Source organism: Peromyscus maniculatus, chromosome 22 (assembly GCF_049852395.1).
Source record: "Peromyscus maniculatus bairdii isolate BWxNUB_F1_BW_parent chromosome 22, HU_Pman_BW_mat_3.1, whole genome shotgun sequence".
Classification (NCBI taxonomy): Eukaryota; Metazoa; Chordata; class Mammalia; order Rodentia; family Cricetidae; genus Peromyscus; species Peromyscus maniculatus.
In genome coordinates, this window is record NC_134873.1 from 44,243,777 (window position 1) to 44,260,735 (window position 16,959).

The 16,959-nt window shown below is 42.1% G+C and overlaps 1 protein-coding gene across 7 annotated transcripts in view; it reads left to right on the forward strand.

Moving 5' to 3' along the window:
- The window catches only part of Ltbp1 (latent transforming growth factor beta binding protein 1), a 399,391-nt gene that overhangs the window by 121,543 nt on the left and 260,889 nt on the right, over positions 1-16,959 (forward strand). The gene's annotated exons all lie outside the window — the stretch shown is intronic.

Here is a 16,959-nt window from a genome sequence, read left to right on the forward strand (position 1 = left end):
TTGGACCTTTAGCACCACACAAAAGAGAAAGAATCAGACAGAAAAAAAAAAAGAAAAAAAAAAAAAGCCAGTTTCTGCAGATTCAGAATCATGTGCAGTCCCTGGTCTCCCTGCCCCCACCCCCACCCCCACTCCCACATCATCATCTCTTGTTACCTTCAGGCAGTGGAAACTAGAGTAGCATGTTGCCGCTTTCCCCCGGGTGGGAGAACATCTCCATCTTGTGGTTAGTTGCTCCCAGATTTAGACTCTACGCGTGTAAGTAGAAAGGGCCCAGCTCCCTCTGGTCTCTGGCTCCACTGTTGTGTCAGTTTCTGGACAGGCAGGGCCGGGCAGGCTCGCCTATGCTGACTCCAGTTACCTGCCCTCCATAGTACATTTTCAAAGTCCTCTCAGAATAATTGTTTCTTTTCTTCTTCCAAATAGTTTTTTTTTAAAGGTTTTAATTAGTATACACTAATTATATAATAATGGGTTTCATTCCGGCATTTCATACGTGTATATATTTTGATCATATTCACCTCCCATTGTCCTTTTTTGTCCCCCTACCAAGTGCTAGGTAAGACTCTTCTTTCCCAGTATTCCCCGCCCCACTGTGTATGCCTCCCAATGAGTTAAATTAGGGTCACTTGCAGGAACATGGATGAGAGATAATTTTCAAGCGTGTAGGCTCCTCACTAGTGATTACATCACAGAAGAATATGTCCCTCTGTACCCCAGTAACCATTACTCGCCTACAGGTCTTCAGAAAGAGGGGAGAGCCTTGTGTGACCCCCCTCCTGGCCGCCATTCACTGCCTATCAATCCCCTAGGATGCCTCGTATTCCAGGTTATATGAGGAAATTGCCTTTAACTTGAAGACCAGGGAGTTTGGTCAGTTAGACCCGAGCCTAGAAATCTGTGATGGTCTTATTTGTCAGAACACTTAACCACCCCCATACCCTGCTCTGCCCACCCCCAACTTCATAAGCACGGGAGAAAACAGCATGTAAATGACAACAGAAAGCTCCCCCAAGTGACTTTGTTAGAACGTGCCGGGGGAATTTATCTAGATGGTTTTCTTTGCCTTATTTACTTACTTGGTGCATTTCTCTAGTTCATGCAGCCTGAGGTTAATATACTTCAGAAGCTATACCATAATATTCTGATGACTACTTTGAGAAACTAGAGAACTCCAAAAATGGAATATAATTTAAAAGTAGGGTTGATGTTGTAGGATATCGTATTAGAGAGCGGGCTGATTTTTGTCTACCTAAGAAAATGAAATCTATTAAATATACTTAAACAGATTCTTAAAGTTTAATGCCAAAAGAATAAACTTCAATGTTTAGGCATTTGCTTTTGTAACATTTAGACATAGTTTGAGACATATGAAATGCTACTGAAGCCAGTGTGGTCATGCACGCTGCTAACATTTGAGAAGGTAAAGCATAAAGATCATGAGTAGTTCAAGGCTAGCCTCTCCTACCCAGAGGGTCAGGGTAGAGGATTTAAATGATTACATTCATTGCATAGAGTGATATAAAAAGAAGTGTCAGTGACTGCATCCCTGGGGACAGAGTCTTGAAGCAGAAGGTGCTAAGGCACATCCTTGATTTATATATGCCAATTCCTCCCTGTGCTGATTTCTCCTTGAAAATGGCTCAGGAGGGCTGGGACTATAGCTCACAATTGGTCACATGCTTGCCTACCAGGCACGCGAAGCCCTGGGCTTCAGGTCCCCTAGTGCTGTACAAAGTGAGCATGGTGGCATATAACTGTAATCCCAGTACGTGGGATGTGGAGGTGGGAGGGTCAGGAGTTCAAGGTCATTCTCAGCTATCTGGGGAGTCTGAGGCCAACTTGTGTTAGAGACTTTGTTTCAAAAAAAAAATTAAAATAAAAGATAAGAGAAGACTATGAGGCCACAAGTTCCACAAAGACAAAGCCCCATTCAGTGTTGATTTTTGCTGGATCTGTAGGGCCAGGGCAGTTTCAAAGCAGGGACTCTGCTGTTTGTGGGAAAATGTTAACAATGGGTGCGTCAGGGTGGTGAGACGTGCAGGTGGGTCTTTATTAGTTCAAGCAAAACTTAGAGTTCTAGAGTTGAGGACTCATAGTGTTGTTTGGTCATGACCACGATGCTAAGAATATGTCATTTGAAAATAACCAGGCACAGTGAAGTCAGGATAAAGTGGGTAACGTTTGAGGTCTGTAACCTTGGCTTTGCCGCCATGTCACTTTAGAATGTGGATAAAGTATAGTTGTGAGATTGGGGATAATGCATGTGTAATGCCTGAGTTCCAGAAACAATTATTTCCCATCATCATCATCATCATCATCATCATCATCATCATCATCATCTTCCTTGTAAGACATAGAAACAATCATGGAGCCTGTCAGTGGTTCTCAGGCTGAGTGATTTGGCCTCCCAGTGACATTTGGCTATGGTTAGTAGCATGGGTAATTTGTTACGGCTTTGGGAATAGTACAACTTGAATGTAGTGGGTAGAAGGTAGGGCTGCAGCTAAGCACACTGTGATTGGTAAGGTTATCCTGGTGTAATCTAGAACCACTGGGAAGGGAGTCTCAATGAGCGATTATCCAAATTAGTTTGAACTTTGGCCATGCCTACCCACTGTGGGTGGCACCATTCCCTTGGTAGAGCATTAAGAACTATGTAAGAGTGGAGAAAGTGAGGTGACCAACAGCAAGCATGCATGTGTTCATCGCTCTATTCCTGATGATGGATGTTACATGATGGCCTGTAATGTGGAAATGTGAGCCCTTTCTCCCTCAAGATTCTTTTGTTAGGTTATTTTTCTCCCTGCAACAGGAAAGAAGCTAAGACAAATACAAGAGTTATCTGACACATGGTATTGACAGTGCTGGGCTTGGGAAACCTTGTTTTGGTCACTTGTGAAGGCATTATGTTAAAATATGGAAGGGGCTGGAGGTATAGTTTAATGGGACAGTATGTACTTAGCATGTATGAATTCCTGGATTTAATTTTAAGCACTAAGCACTACTCACTTAAAGGAAAAAAAAATGACCCAAATAGCAAATTTGTATCAGTGAAATATCTTACTGTAGTCTTTATTTGTCTCACCTGCCAGCTCCCAAATCATAACATGAAGTCTTATTATTAATTGTGAGAGCTTGGCCAATAGCTTAGGCTTGTTTCTAATTAGCATTTATAACTTAAATTAACCCATTTCTATTCATCTATGTGTCGCCATGTGGCTCATGGCTTGTTACCTCATCTCCTTCATGTCATACTTCCTCTGCATTTCACTGGTGACACTGCCTTTTTTCCTCCCAGCATCCTCTGTGCTTGAAAATCCTGCCTAGCTATTGGCTGTTCAGTTCTTTATTAAACCAATCAGAGTGACATTTCTTTACACAGTGTAATCAAATATCTCACAACATCTTACATTAATTCAAATATCAAAGTCTGTTAATGCAGATCAAAAAAGTAAGGTTTTTTTTTTCATTTTTTTTTTTTGGTACTTAGGCTTCCAATCCAAATCATTATTTTTTAACTGCTGGTTTCTATCAGTATCAGAAGTTCTTTTGATTGATATATTTATAAAATTTAAAATCAATATCATGAATTCTTTCCATTGATTTATAAGATGTTTTAAATTTATTTTGTTGTCGTTTTTGCTGTTTTGAGACAGAATTTCTCTGTGTAGATGAGGAACTCTCTCTGTAGATGAGCCTGGCCTCAAACTCAGAGATCCGCCTGCCTCTGTCTCCTGAGTGCTGGGATTAAAGGTGTGCACCACCACTGCCCAAGTATTTATAAGATTTAAAACCTGTTGCTTGACTAAGGATGTAACTCTATTGGTAGACTGTTTGCCTAGCATGCATATGGCCTTGGGTTTGATCCTCATTACCATGTAACAGGGTACTGTGGTTCATGCTTGGAATTCTAGCACTTGGAAGATGGAGGCAGGAGGTTCAGGAGCTGAAGATTGTCCTTGACCTCATATCAGGTTTGAGGCCAGCCTGGGCTACAAATAGCAACAATAGCAGCCTATTGTTTGCTTTCCAAGTCCATTAAGCATAGGCCCAATGAATCTTATCCAAGCTCAGTTACAACAGCCACACAATAAAAGCGTTCTTAATTTGTTAAGTGATTGACTAAGTATACTTGACCAGTTGTCTGGTGCTTATTGATATGAAGTTAAGGCAAAGTTATCTGTCTCACATATACTTAACCTGGTTTAGAGTTGGTAGGTTTTTTTCTTTCCTTTTACTAGAGTTTCCCATTTTCTATGGAAGAATAATGTGAATTTCTGTGGAAGAGGAGAGTTGGAAAATTGGGGTAATTCCATTATTTCATTGACTTTCTCACAGATGTTGTGAAATGTATCATGTTGGAATAATTGTCAAGGGTGGAGAAAGCCTTTGAAGATACTTTGTGGTTGTGTTCATTGGCTTAAGAGCCGACTCCTTTTCCTGGACATTTCATGACACATCTGCAATTCACTTGGTAGGATCGCAGATGCTGCCCTTGGTGGTCTGAAGTTTCTCATTACAAGGAGCAGGAGCCGATACATCCTAAATCCATTTTCATGTCCGTGGGATTGTTATTAATGCTGGGTTGCCATCACAATTGTAGCTCGTTCTGACAAAGACTGATGCCATTGTTGAGCGCTTAGTGCTTCATTTGTGTCATACCCTGTTCTGGGTGACCTTCATGAATTACCCATCTTTACCACAGCGCCCTGAAGTCAATGCTATGATGTCCATCTTAGAGGTAGGAACCATGCTTGGAAAAGCAATTTGTCTACAGTTGTATAACCAGGGAGTAGGAAGGCCTGGAAAGATCGCCACTCCATTAATGACCTTTCCTGTCTTCAAAGGATGAGTTGGGGTGAAGTTGTACCGAGAAATCTGACCTTAGCCCTCAATCCCAACAGTGGAGTAGGATGATACCATCCCTTAAAGCTCGGCATGGCGAGAGAAGCCATCTGACGGCAGAAGTGGTAAAGTTGAAACAGGTTGACGCTGTTCAGACATCTTCCCCTCTTTGCCAGCACTGGGGACAGGATGTGAGACTTCAGGTGTGCACTGGTGTGTGCCAACGAAGAGGAGGCTGCTCGGGTCCACCTGGCTTCTGTAGTCCAGACCTCTGTACTCCGGGTGCTACTCTAGGTGTACCTGATGGCTTTCTGGGCTTGTGGGAGCGATGGACATCTGGGCAGCAGTTTCCTGGAGACACCCTGTCCATATCCAGGAAAACTGTGGGAATTGAGATCTGTTCTGGTCTTATCTCCCCCCTCCTCCCTCCCTCCTCTTTTTTGTGTACTTGCACATGTGTGTGAATGTTTCCATCACTCCCACTCTAGGTGATGGGGAACCTACAGTCTCCTCCCATGGACACTTGTCCCATGGACACCTGATAGGTCTCTGGTAGTCCCCCAGGGACTGTACTTAGTTAATTGCCCTCAGGCCCCTTTGGTCTGTGAACAGATTAAGTGCAGATGTATCAGTGGCAGCGGGGGCAATGCCTTTGAGTTTTAGGGTCTGTTTTACTGATGAAACAACTGAGCAAAAAGAGGGGCCGGTAAGCCCAAGAGTACTCAGCCAGCGCCAGAGAGCTGGCTTTCTACTTGGGACTGTCTGGTGTCAACATCGGTGCCACCGTCTGCAATGCCCTGACCTCTTTTATGTTTGCGTCTGGGGCACCTGATGGTTGATGAGTGTGAGTCGGGAGAGTAGGTGCTCCTCATGAGCACGCCCGAGAGGAAGCAGAGCATTGCTTGCCCTCAGTCTGATGCAGTTTGTAAGGAACTCCAGGATAGTGGCAGGAATCCTCGGGTCATTGATATTTGGCTGTGGCCAGAAGGAAGGCTTTTGTTCTCAGGACCTCTGGCCTGCGTGTGTCCCCACGGGTCTGGGTCTGGATTTCCTAGTTTGTAGCGGAATTTCACAATCTGTTTTCTCGAGCCGGTCCAGGAACACTTTCTGAATGTTCCCTAGTGCTGTTTAACTTTCACTTTCTGTGGCTCTTCCAGATGAATTGTCTCCCAATGGGGCTGTCCTGTGCCCTGGGAGGAAGGGATGCACCCTGTACGCAGCTCCCAGCACTGGCGCTGGCTCCGTGTGGGCACTTCTGGGGTGCTGTGTGGACTGTGTGACCTTCTTTGTGTTTCCAGCTTTCCATCTGAAGTGAGAGAAGCTTGAAGGGATAGGTAATCTGATTCTAGAGTTCCTTGCCATATTTTTTCAAGTATGGAACCTCTGTGAGAATGTGCTAAACACACACATCACACACATTAACACAGACAGCTCGTTACACACTTTCAAGGGATGCAGAGGACCTTAACCCTGCCTAAACCCCCATTACCCCATATCTAACAGATATGCTCTTTATTGTGTTTTATCTATCTTCGATGGGCTGCGTGTTTTATTTAGACTTGCTGCTCTGACAGAGCTGTTTGCTTGAGGGTAGAAATATTTGTTTTGGCCCCCAGTTTCAGAGGTTTTAGTCCATAGCCTGTTGATTTTATTGATTAAATAGAATATATGGCAGTGGGAACATGTGGCAGAGGCTACTCATGTCTCTCTGTCTTCTCCAGGCTATGTAGCCCTGGCTATCCTGGAACTTGCTATGTAGACCAGGCTGGCCTCGAAATTATAGATACTCACCTGCCTCTGCCTCCACAGTGCAGGGACTGAAGGCGTGCATCACCAAACCCAGCCAGTCGTAGGTGATTCTTTTTTTTTTTTTTTTTTTGGTTTTTCGAGACAGGGTTTCTCTGTGTAGCTTTGCACCTTCCCTGGCTCTTGATCTGTAGAACAGGCTGGCCTCGAACTCACAGAGATCCGCCTGGCTCTGCCTCCCGAGTGCTGGGATTAAAGGCGTGTGCCACCACTGCCCGGCAATGATTCTTAATCCAGTCCAGTTGACAAAAAATAGGTGCACTATAGCATTCCATGAAAAAGTTTTTTTTTTTTTTTAAAAAAAAATATGAAAAGGCATTCAAATAGTCTTATATTAGAAACTGTAAAACTTATAAACTTCTCAGCTGGGGTTTGAAGTAAATGAGGAAGGGTTAGAATTAGTGTTGATGGCAATGAAAAGGTTTTGACCCCTCCATATGGGGGGGGGTGTTTCAGATTCTTCTTTCCTCCCTGCCTTATGAACTTTTACCTTATACCTTCATTTGTATTCAATTGTATTAAACAAAGTGGGCAAGATCCCCTGCCTCCTGCCTGGAGGAACTGTTAGCGAAAGGGTATATTTCAGGTGACATTTTCATATCAGCAGGAATGTTGGGTAATTATTTTTCAGTCTTATTTTAGATAAAGGCCATTGGGAAAGCACTTGAGGAGCTCCGCATCCCACGGAAAAACCCGAGGCCAGCCTTCCCTTCCCTATTGGCCTTGGAATTGCACGTGGCAATTATCCCTGAAGTTCACATTTTTCCTCGAGTCTGCTGGTTCCCACATTCTTCATCATTTTTTCTACTCCGCCCTCCCAGTTAACATGGACTCATTGCTGCTAGTGTCTTTTCTTTTTTCTTTTGTTTTTGGTGTTGAAGGTTGACCCCAGGTCTTTAAATATGCTGAGCACACCCTAACCACTGGCTTATTCCTTCAGTCTACATTTTGTTCGTTATTATTCCAATGCCTCCTACTGGAGGGGCTGCTTCCCAGAGGTAGGCTCCTTTTTCTTTGGGAGGAGGCTTCAGGGCCCCATAAATTTCATTCCTGGGCCAGGTGAGAGGTAGGCAACTTGAGGGTGAGAGGCAGAGGCCCCTCCCCGTGGGATGCCGCGTGTTGGAAGACACATGGCGCCCATGCTCACTCTGTAGGCTTTTCTCAAGTGGAACATACCTTTCAACAAACTAGCGTTCTGTTCCTGACATTCTAACCGGTTTCTGGTGCATTTGAATCAAGCCTTTGTTTCGTGGACGTGTATTTTCAAAGGGAACTACGTGAGCAAAATCAAATATTTGATTTACAGCAGTTAAGATGGTCAAATGCAAAAGCTCCTGGCTCCCCACCCCTCCCATTTTCTCATCCCGGTCCTCTTTCTCGAGATAGCTGGTTGCTCAAGGACCCGGATGAGATTTTGTTTACTAGCTGGGTGGAAACAGTTGGGGGAAAACTGTAGTTAGAACAGAATACTTCTGCAACATTTTCTTGGCCACCCCTTCCCTCCCCTTGCTGGCAGCTAGGCTATGCCTGCTCAAAACATTTTCTATGTTTTCCCTTCATGGTCTCTGCGTTTCCCAATGTGAGCACTTCTAAGGTGTTCCCTTCCTTTCATTTTTAATAAGAACCTATGTCACACACACACACACACACACACACACACACACACACACACACACACACCATGTGAGCAGATAATTGCTTTTGTTTCTTTGGTTTAAAAATACAGTTATTTCTTTCAGGGAAAAAAAATCATGATAGTACAGCTTAGAAGCAGGTCGCTTGATCTCCATGCGGGGGAGCTGGAGCCGTGATGCTGCGGCTGCTGGCCTCATGGGGCTTAGGTTGGCAATTCTGCAAAGTCTCACGATAGCAGTACATCTCGGAGAGAGACATCAGCAGTGTTTAAACCGTTCTTTTCAACCTGTCAACAGAACAATGGGCACCCTGAATTTAGCACCTCCTGGGTCCCATGTGAGCAGAACTTGAACCTGCAAGATATGAAGGAGGCCATTACAAAGCAAATGTGTTCTGATAGGAGGTATCTGGCCACTGATCTTTATGGCTTCTCCTAGAGCAACAGAATGACCCTAGTTCCTCACATCTGTAAGCCATCTACAATAATTTTGTTAATCGTCCTATAGAACAACACTTTTGAAACAAGCCCCCCATCTTTTTGTTAATGATGCAATAGAGTTATTAATGTTAGTCATTCCCAGACCTTGAGAGAATAAGGATGTAAGTTGTTGTTGTTGTTGTTGCTGCTGTTTATTTGAGCCTCTTTCTTTCCTTAAGACTGTCTCAGATACATTTTAAGAAAACCAAAAAACATAATTTTCTGAAACACTTCTGGATCTAGGAGGGCTAGGGGAAGGTGAGGACTCTGGGACCATTTTTGTCATTGTTGACAATTATTTCATATTTTATTGGTAAGCTACATTACTTCTCTCATCCTCCATTTCCTCATCTGTAGAATGAAGTGACCAGACCCTGTGTTAGCCCAAGTTTCTGTTAGCTACCTGAACATGGCTTTTTATCATTGAGCTTATGAATGGCCTCGCTGAAGGATTGACTGTGGAACACCGGGCCATTATCCCATGAATTACATATTAAGTCTGGGGGAATTACATGAGCCCATTTACTGTAATTGGGTTCCAGTCCATTCTAAGTGAGCACCACAAGGTGATATTGCTTTATTCCTTATTGAGTTAGAGCTCACAAATTCCCTTGCTACCAGACATATGATCCCATCCTTTTGACGTTGGCAAACAGGCTGCTTTCATGAGGTTATGAACTCCATGAATTTCTGAGTTAATGTGTGAGGTAATGCCATCTTCTAAGTGAAAAACAAATACATTCACCCATTCCTTTAAAGAGAACATATTTTTTCCCCACTTAAATATTTCCATTACCAAATGTAAACATGCTTAAGAAGGTGGAAACATTTCCAAATTTATACCATATATTTTTGTTCTAGTGTAGGGAAAAAGTTGCTATGAGACTCAAAACTACTCTTTAGGTAACCTAGTTACTTAAAAATTAACAAGGAATGTTTCCATTCCACACTTCTTTAAAATAAAACTGTAATTATGCAAACTGATACTGATCTTGAGTGAAATATGCTTCAAAATATAAATGGGAGTTTTTTATTATTTGATGGATATATTATAGATAACATAAAATGTGGAGAAAATATCAAATCAGTGACATGAAGACATTAGAAAGACCAGAACCAGGAAGTGAAAGGGATTTAAGCTTGTAGAGAAAGAGACCCCAAATGTCTGTGTATAAACTCTGTCCAAATTCTTTGCAGGTCCCTGGGGCATTCTGAAGTTCCAAGTGAGAAACCACAGGTCAACAGCTGAAAGAGCTGATTAGATACACGACATAGTGACAATTCATAGTCAAAGTCCAGTCACGTGATTGTGTGGTCCAGCAGAACTATATCCTTCAAAAGGATATGCAGAGACTCCACAGTGTGATGTTCATGGCATCCTAACAGCAGAACAGCCATGAGAAGAAAAAGAAACCAGTTCCTTGTCAAGAGATAAATCAGTTCATAGAAATAGCCCTAAGATGAAGGGTATGCTGAAGTTAGCACGTAATGGCAGGTGTTATAAATAGGACCAAGGTCTTAAAGTATGGTCTTTCTAAAGCAGTAGGTGGAGAATTTTAATAGAAAAACAGAAAATATAAAAGTAAACACGGGAAAAAAACAAGGGGGACATGAACTTTAGATTATTTAATATAGCAATAAAAGAGAAAAGTTATTATAAAAGATTAAAGAGAAAAGTCAATCCCCCCATGCTGGGGGAATATATACTTTGTAATGATGTGTTCTCAGAAGCAAGAAGAGAAAGTGGCAGGGAAGCCTGGTGATGTGATGGCCAACAGTTGCCCAGAGAAGGTACAAAGTCTAATTTTACAGACCAAAGAAACTCAGCAAGTCCCAAGCAAGGTGAAAGGAAACCACAGTGAGATGATTCATCATAAATCTTCTTATCATAGTGTTTTCTTCTTATATTCCAGTTGTGACTATTGTTCCCTCTGGGTTTAGCTCTTCATTTGACGACCACTGTAGTGACCATCAAGTGGAATGTTCTGGAATAATAATTTTGTTCTCATTATCTGTGTATTTCTGAGACGCATAATTTCAGACAACTAGAATACTATGCTTTATAAAAGCATAGAAAGCTTTAAAATTCATTTAAAAAAAGATAGGGTCTCATTATTCCAGTCTTGATAGGCCTAGAACTCACTGTGTATGTAGGCTAGTCTTCAACTCACAGAGATCCTCTTGCCTCAGCCTCTGCTGTGCACCACCATGCCTGCCATTTTTTTAAATTTAAAAATTTTTATTATATGCACCTGTGTGTGTGTCCTTGTACATGCATGTATTCCATGGTACATGTGTAGAGGAGGTCAGAGGACAACTTTTAGAAATTGGTTTTCTCCTTCCACTTTGAGGATTCTAGGGGCTCAAACTCCTGTTAGGCTTGGCAACCAATGGCTACACCTGCTGAGCCATCTTGCTGGTCCCAGTTTGGTTTGTTTCTAGCTCACCTGATTCCATTTGAAGTCACAAACATTTGATCTTAATAATATGTTAATTTTTTTCTCTCTCCAGTTGAGGTAAGCTCTCAGCTACTGGCCAACACCCCCAGCATTTTCCTGCTTTCTCTTTATAACAGGCTCCACTTGCTTGAGGGGATATGGTACAAGATCCCTAGTTGGTGCCTAAGTAGTGCATAGAATTGAACCTTATGTATATTAGTTTTTCCTATAGGTACATTCCTATGATAAAATTTGCTTTATAAATTAAGCACAGTAAGAAGTTAAAAGAAATTAACATAGAATAATTATATTAGCTATTTTGTTGTGGCAAAAGTACTTGACCAAAGCAACTGAAGGAAGAAAGGAAGGAAGGGTTGATTTTGGCTTATGGTTTGAAGGGATACAGTTTGAATGATTGTCAGCAAAGGTTAACCATCATAGAAGTTACCTCAACACACTGTAACAGACACCTTTAGAGCTCTTAAGTTGTTTATGAATTTTTTGAATATAATCTTTTTAGACCACATTTGACAACATGTAACTGAAGGTGAGGAAAGTAAAGTGTGTGTGTGTGTGTGTGTGTGTGTGTGTGTGTGTGTATTATAATCATGTTTAACTTCTTCAATTATATATTAAAAACATTAGGAAATGTAATACAAATGTTTCTACATCTTGATTTTTCTCACCTAAAAAGTAAGTCCTAGAAATTCTTCTATAATATTATATTAATTATTTTTAATCATTTTATAGTAGTTTATGTTGTAAGTGCTGGTTTATTGAATAACTCTTGTGCTAATGGGCATTTAGTAATTTTGTGGCATTGTGTATGTGTGTGTATGTAGTGATTACAAGCAGTGGTGTGACAAACATTTTTAGTTGTGTACATACATTTTAGACTTTCATTGAAAGTAAGCTATAAGGAATATGGCTAGTACAATCATTTAAGTCTTTTAGTCTATTTTCCAGTATGTTTATAATTCATATTTTTATCAGGAATCCCTAAAAGTATATTTCTGCTCCTATTGTGTGCATGTGCATATGTATACACACTTGTGTTTAGGTGTGTATGCTGGTATGTGTGCATGCATGCAGAGGTCTGAAGTTGATGGCAATGGTCATTCTCAATGACTCTTTCACTTTATTCATTGAGGTAGGGTCTCTCACTCAAACCCAGAGCCAGTTGATAGCTAAGCTTGCTAGCCAGGTTCCTCTGGAGATGCCCCGTCTCCCTCATCTGGGGTTGGACTAAAAGGTGGGTCACCAAGCCCCTCTGACCTGTTAACATGGTTTCTGGGGATCCGAATTCCACTCCCGGAGCTTGCCTGTCAACTGACTGAATCACTGAGTCTTCTTCCCAGCTCTAGGGAGTAGTTTGTTTTTCCTTCAAATTTTGTGAATTTGAAAAATTCAGCTTAGTGGATCCAAAGTAGTCATGCTGAATTTGTTTTGCTGAGAACTGCTGGGGCCTCGCATCTTCTCACACACCATGATCATGGGGTTACTGGTCAGTGATAGCATACCCTGGACATTTACTCTGTTTTCCTATGTCCCCTCTGCGCTACTAATTAGTTTTGTTACTAATTTGTAATTGACGTTTGTATTGCCCTATTTTTCATTGCGTGTCCTTTTCCTTCTAGTCTGTTTGTTGTTTAGCTGTCGCCTTTATGGTGCCTTTTAATTTTTCTTATAAATAATAAGTTCCCTTTCCTGTTAACTCAGTGTGATTTTTCTCACAAGCAAATTTGGATGATTTGCTTAGGGAATTCTAATGCCAAATAGAGTAAGGAATGCCTGAGGAAGGCTGTGTGTGTGTGTGTGTGTGTGTGTGTGTGTGTGTGTGTGTGTGTGTACACAAACCACACTGGGGCTTAAATTGGAAGCATAGTGGTTACTGCACAAAGATCTGATGCGATGCAGGGGGATTTCCTTGATTACATCCTGCTTCCCAAAAAGTTTTGTTCTCAGCTAATTCTAGACATTATTTCAATGTGCCCCCCCCTCCCCAGCCCCTGCCACACACATGAACTCTTCCCAGATACACTAATGTTAGGAAAAGTATGGCCTGGTCTTGCAGGTCCTGTATGGCAGTGGGTATTTTCTGTGAGCTGGATGAAACCCTGAAAGAGAATTGGAACAGATGTTTGAATTTGGTTCAATGCTTTCAATATTTATTACCTAGGTGGCCTACTTTAACAGCAATTGTAATAGAAAAAAAACAAGGCCATTTGGGGAAAATAGACTTTATTGCGTTCATCTTAAAAATATTGGAAGAATTTCCCCCCTTTCTTCTCTCGTTCATTTTATTTAGCCCGAACTTAGGAAAATAAAGGCATTTGTATTCATATATTCTAGACTTTCACTGAAAGTCAGCTGTAAGGAATATGGCTAGTACAATCATTTAAGTTTTTTAGTTTGTTTTCAGGAGTTCTTGTCTTACTCTGAGAAGAGAGTTACATGTATGTCACACTATTCCCCTAAGATGTGTTCTCTTAGGGTGACTGGAAAATGGCTTTAAAGTTCTTGATGTACTGGGGAGCTCTGGCAGTCTTGTCAAAGCCCCCCCACTTGAGAAGTGAACATGTGACATGGAGACTTAGAAAGAGGTGGTGGTGTGGAGCCCAGGCTGTCACATCCAGGAACAGAGGCAGACATTGCCATTGAGTTTCACAGATCCCACCGAGGTCTCTTTGAGCTGCCTCCATCTTGACCTGTGCACTGATTGAGGGATCGGAAGGGGGTGTTTTATAGGTGAACTCAGGTATTCACACTTGACTCTTTGGGTGTCTGTACCAGGGCTCCATGTAGGGAAATGCAGCTAGGAAGAGGAACACTGTTTTGAAGAGCGCTTTTCTCCTGTGTGTTCTTGTTCTTCCAGTTTACAGGGAGGGAGAGGGAAGGCAGAGAGTTGGCCTCCTAAATACCAGTGTGTGCACGGGTCTTCCTGCTCTCCTGGGCAGAGCAATGGAGTGGTGGCTACACATTTCTGTGGGAGCAATAGCTGCAGGGGTGAGGCTGGGGAAGAGCAGAGGTGGAGCTGGGAAGGCTTCCCAGGCAGGTGCAGTGGTATGTTCTCTCTGCCACGCAAGCTGATGAACAAGCCTCATACTGTGTCTCCCTCCCAGATGTACCGAAGGACAGGGGCTGAGAAGTAAAAAGTCTGCCTCCTGTGAAGTATCCACTTCAGATCAGCCACAAAACTCAAGATGGTGGGATAAGCAATGTCTTAGTCACCGCTCTATTGCTGTGAAGAGACACCGTGACCAAGGTGACTCTTACAAAAGAAAGCATTTAATTTAATTGGAGGCTTGCTTTTCGTTTCAGAGGGTCAGTCCAGTATCATTATAGCAAGGTAGCATGCAGGTAGACATGGTGCTGGAACAGTAGATGAGGTCTGTCATGGGCATTTGAAACCTCAAAGTCCACCCATAGTGACACACTTCGTCCAACCAGGCCATACCTAGTCCAATGAGGCCACACCTCCAAATCCTTCTAATCCTATGAGAGAGTACCATTCCCTAGTAACTAAGCATTTAAATATATGAGCATTTGAGGGCCAAACCACCACAGCAGGTCTAAGGAGGAGCTGGGAAATTCAAAGGTGACTCTTGTTCTTTCAAAACTGTTTCTAATTGACATAAAATTCCTATGATTTTAACATGTAATCTGTCCCTGGAATTGCCTGTAAATAGGATGCTGACTAAAGCCCCAGTTAGGTTCAGACTTGTGCTTCGGCTGGACCACTTCCTAAGTGGCGTGAGTTCCTCTGTTAAGAGCACACAGTGTCTGGTCTATGTTACTGTGATGTGAGTGGTACAGATAATGGCTCCCTGGATCTCCTTAGGTGGCAAATGATGCTTCGGTGGTTATATTGCCATTGCTGCCATCTACTCACCTTCTTCTGTACCAAGCTTCTCTTTTCCTCCTTATGCCTTCGTCTTCCCTCCCTCTCTTCCACCCACTTCTTCCCCTCCCTCCTGATCCTCCACCTCATGATCATCTTCCAATTTTTTTTTTTTTTTTTTTTTTTTTTTTTTTTTTTTTTTTTTTTTTTTTTTTACAGAGGGGCTCATTCGTAGGGCTCCTCAAGGAAGCTGGTAGAGTGTATGTATATAGACAGTTCCCAATATGAAATGGTTGCACTTGTGATTTTTTTTTTTTATGTTTTGATGTCATAAAAGCAATACACTGTACATGAAAGCAGAAGCTGTACATTTGGATTTTGATCTTCTGAGCGATGGACACCCAAGCAGGAGCCTCCTAGTGAGCCCTCCTCCGCAGACAGCCTGTGATCTGGAAGGGAATCCCAACAGTGGACGTTTGGTAGTGGGCTGTGTTGCTCCTCTAGGATGCTCACTGTTTAGGCAAATGGAATACATCTCAACTAATGACAATTTGAGCACAAGGAGAGTGTTGGGCAGTAATTCCATTGTAATGAGCAAGCATTCGTATTAAAATAGACTTTTTTTTTTTTTTAAAAAAAAAAAACCAGGCATTGGCTGGTGACTCCAGAAGCTAGTAAGTCCATATATGGAGTGTGGGTTGACCTGGTGACCCAGCGGGAATGGAAGCTTCAGTCACATGATCAGCAAGTGGGGACCCAAAGCTACAGATGACACAGAGAAAGCCCAATGGCAATTTGCTGCATTCTCTCTTGTTCAGGGTGGCTGTGGGTTGGTTTGTTCTTTCCTAACCATGCAGGCCTTTATCCCTTTGGGTGTGCCCTGCCACATGTATGAAGGGTGCTCTTATGCGGAACACACCAATTTCAATGATACCATTACCCTCAAACCCTCTCCGAGTTGACACACAAAATCCACCATCACAGAGGGGCAGAGAATAAGTGAGTCTTCCCTTTCATCAACCAATTTAAATATAATTCACAACTGTTTGTAATTCCAGTTCCAGAGAACCTGATACCCGTGGCAAAATACCAATGCACATAAAATTTAAAAAAATTAGTTAAAAAACCTTCCAGAGTTACTATTTTTTCAAATGAATGGATAGATGTAAATGTGTTAGGAAAAACCCGTATTGTAGTCTTCTTATGCTTATGGTTTTCCATTTTTAACTCATAGTCTGTCTTTTAATTGGCTCACTAGACCTTTGATCCTAGTGGTCGCCAACACTACCCCTTCTTACCTTCATGTTTTTGCTATCAGTCCAGTTAGAGATTGCCTCTGGTTCCATTAGTTTTTCTGAATTGTTTTTGTATTTTATTTCATTGTCTTCTACTTTCTTGTTTTTTTTTTCTTTTGCTGGATTTGGGTTTCGCTTTCACTTTCTCTAGTTACATGGCAACAGACAGACACCAGTAGATGAGACCTTACTTCTTTCCCTAAGTAGGTAGTCAGCACTGTGAATTTATATTTTGATAATTGATTTGGTAGCATCCCATGGTCTTAACATGCTGTATTTCCATTTTAATTCGGTTAAGAATAATTCACATAGTGATTCTTTTACCCTCTGTGGTTCATTGTTGTCTTAGTTAGGGTTACTATTGCTGTGATAAAACACCATCACCAAAGCAAGTTGGGGAAGAAAGGGTTTATTTGCTTACACTTTCACATCTTAGTCCATTGTTGAAGGAGTCAGAACAGGAACTCAAGCAGAACAGGAGCCTGGAGGCATGAGCTGATGCAGAGGCCATGGAGGGGTGCTGCTTACTGGCTTGCTCATCACTGCTTGTTCAGTCTGCTTTCTTATAGAACCCAGGACCACCAGTCCACAAACGGCATCACCCACAGTGGGCTGGGC